At 45.1% G+C, this 2,723-nt stretch overlaps 1 pseudogene; it reads right to left on the bottom strand.

Moving 5' to 3' along the window:
- Positions 1-654: 654 nt before the first annotated feature.
- On the bottom strand, positions 655-2,058 carry LOC142587372 (uncharacterized; annotated as a pseudogene).
- Between the last annotated feature and the right edge of the window lie 665 nt (positions 2,059-2,723).

The following is a 2,723-nucleotide window of genomic DNA, read 5'->3' on the forward strand; positions in this document are numbered from 1 at the left end:
CAATCGATGCAATTAGGATGCTAAAGCACCAGCAACACCTGATAATAATGAAGGTAATAATGAATACTTATGTTCATTGCAAGTACTGCTATTTCTCGTGCTACTATTTTAGGTTTTAACTGCTGTTTTGCTCCGACAGCCTTCTTGATTGGCCAATTTCTAAACTGCATTAAAGAACGTGAACAAACGCTAATTGCGGGAACATTTTCTACTTTGCGGCAACTGCATATTGATGCCCATAAATTGCGAAAATGCCCCAGTGCCCGGATATTCGCGACCCGTAGACCCCCAACATGGCTAGCCTCACAGCCCACAATATTGCATTAGAACGTGAAAATTCGTCAAGCAATTAAAAACTGCAGAGAAAGTCGGGGAACAGCGCTGCGAAGCTCTTGGCAGGCCGCTTCTTGCCCCTCGAAAGATAGCCGCCGCCGGCTTCACTCGAGCCCATATGCCGGTATGGGTGACTTCCACTACAGCAGTTTTAACGCGACAGCGTTAAGGAGCTCGTGTCGCAGAAAAGCCGGTGTCGTCGGCGTCGGCGGCTTTTGCCGTGAGCGATAAATCCCAGCAGGCACTTCATGAATAAAAAGCAACTTGCAAGATGGGCTGGGTGGGAATCGAACCAGGGTCTCCGGAGTGTGAGACGGAGACGTTACCACTGAGCCATGAGTTTTTTTTTTCTTTATTACTGACGTGGCAACAAGGCTACAAAACAAGACATTTTATCAATACACAACGGTCACGACAAAAACTCTGCCACTGGTTGGCAGTCACAGGGCTAAAAACGCTTGAAATTCGCTAGCTCAGTCATCACACTGAGCCATGTTGGTTTTTCTTTTTGCAAATTATACATTTCCTTAATATGACAAATGCTTTCAATGAAGTATTCTCTAACAGGCCGGGCATTTACTTCAGCATGTCTCACAGCCATTCTAGTTTTCCATAAACTATGTAAGGACACCAGCATGAACATGTCATAGGGTACATTGTCTTCATTTAGAGTAGGCAAGAAACGAATCCCATATGGAGTAATCGGCAAGTCCTTCTTTAGTGTTCTCTGTAAGATGTCCCAATGGAACACAGCATCCCAGCAGTCAAGAAAAATGTGTTCTACTGTTTCAGGTTTTTGGCATAGTAAACAGTTGACGCTCCAAGGCACGGAAAGGCCTTTTTCATCTAGCCATGGTTTCACAGGTAAAGTATTGGTGTGAAGCTGGAAAAAGAAGGACTTTACCGACGGGCGTACTGGCATTCGTTTTACTCTTTTTAGTACGTCCTTTTCAGGTCCAATGCAGAACATCGAGCGATACAATGGCACCGGCAACATTATGTCTACCAGGTCCTTATATAAGCGCTTTCGTGGTACCCTACTTAAGTATTCCATGGAAAACCGAACCTTTAACAGCTGAAAAGCCAAGACTACCTCTTTTAAGAAACCACGCGCTCTGCCTTGACTGCACCGATGTGACGATACAATAAACTCATGTATAGCTTCGCTCAGCCTTGTTTGAAACATAGTTAATAAAAATGGGTCATTTTAGTCCCGTAAGAAAACAAACCTCGACACAATCTGCTTAATGAACAAATGTGCCAGACCTAATCCTCCATTTTTAACCGAACGAAAGAGATTAGTGCGACTCGTGCGCTCCCAGCTTGAACCCCATACAAACACTGCGAGTACTCTGTGTAAACGTTGTATGTTAGCCCTTGACATGCACAACACTTGGAGCACGTAAGAAATTTTAGCGACGGCAAACAGGTTGCACACTGTCGCACGAGCAAACATGGAGAAATTGCGGCCTCCCCATTTAAGTGTACCTTCACGAACCCTTTCAGTTTCGGCATTCCAGTAATCAACGGCGTCACGGTAGTGCTCAAGCGGCACCCCTAGGTACTTTGCCGGCGTGACTGACCAGCGGATATTTGCAAACGTACTCGGATGGTCTTCCCAGTTGCCGATCCATACCCCTAGGGATTTATCAAAGTTTATAGCACTGCCTGTCATTCTGCAGTATGATAAAGCCTCTGCGACCGCGATTTCGATGCTTTCTTTATCCCGACAAAACAGCGCGATGTCATCCGCGTATGCCAGCACTTTCACTTCCGCGGACTGCACTCTGAAACCCGATATTCTATTGTCATTCTTGATTTTCCTACAAAGCGGCTCTAGGTAAATCGCGAATAAAAGAGGCGACAAACCACACCCCTGGCGCACAGATGACCGGACGCTAAAGGTTTTGGTAACCTCCTTGTTTATAATGAGGCTGGCGGTACAGTCTTGATAGCACATCTTTACCCCATCTAAGATCAAATCCCCTACCTTTATGTGTTCTAGAATACTGAAAAGAATTTTATGGGCCACACGGTCGAAAGCCTTTTGCATATCTAACTGTAACATGGCACAGTGTTCACCTAGGTCGTTACAGTATTCTAAAATACTTCTGGCAATATGAATGTTTGTGTTGATAGACCTTCCTTTAATGCCGCATGTTTGATGCGACCCTACTATTCTGGTCACCACTCCCTGTAATCGCTTTCCGAGCACTCTTGTAAATATCTTATAGTCTACATTCATTAGTGATATCGGCCGGTAAGCATCGACAGCTAACAATTTTTCTGGGTCCTCGGATTTCGGTATCAGAACTACGTGCGATGTCCGAAAAGAAGGAGGAACCTGTTTTTGCTCGTAGGCCTCCTTAAACAACCGTAACAGGATCTCA

The sequence above is a fragment of the Dermacentor variabilis genome, chromosome 7, assembly GCF_050947875.1.
Source record: "Dermacentor variabilis isolate Ectoservices chromosome 7, ASM5094787v1, whole genome shotgun sequence".
Classification (NCBI taxonomy): domain Eukaryota; kingdom Metazoa; phylum Arthropoda; class Arachnida; order Ixodida; family Ixodidae; genus Dermacentor; species Dermacentor variabilis.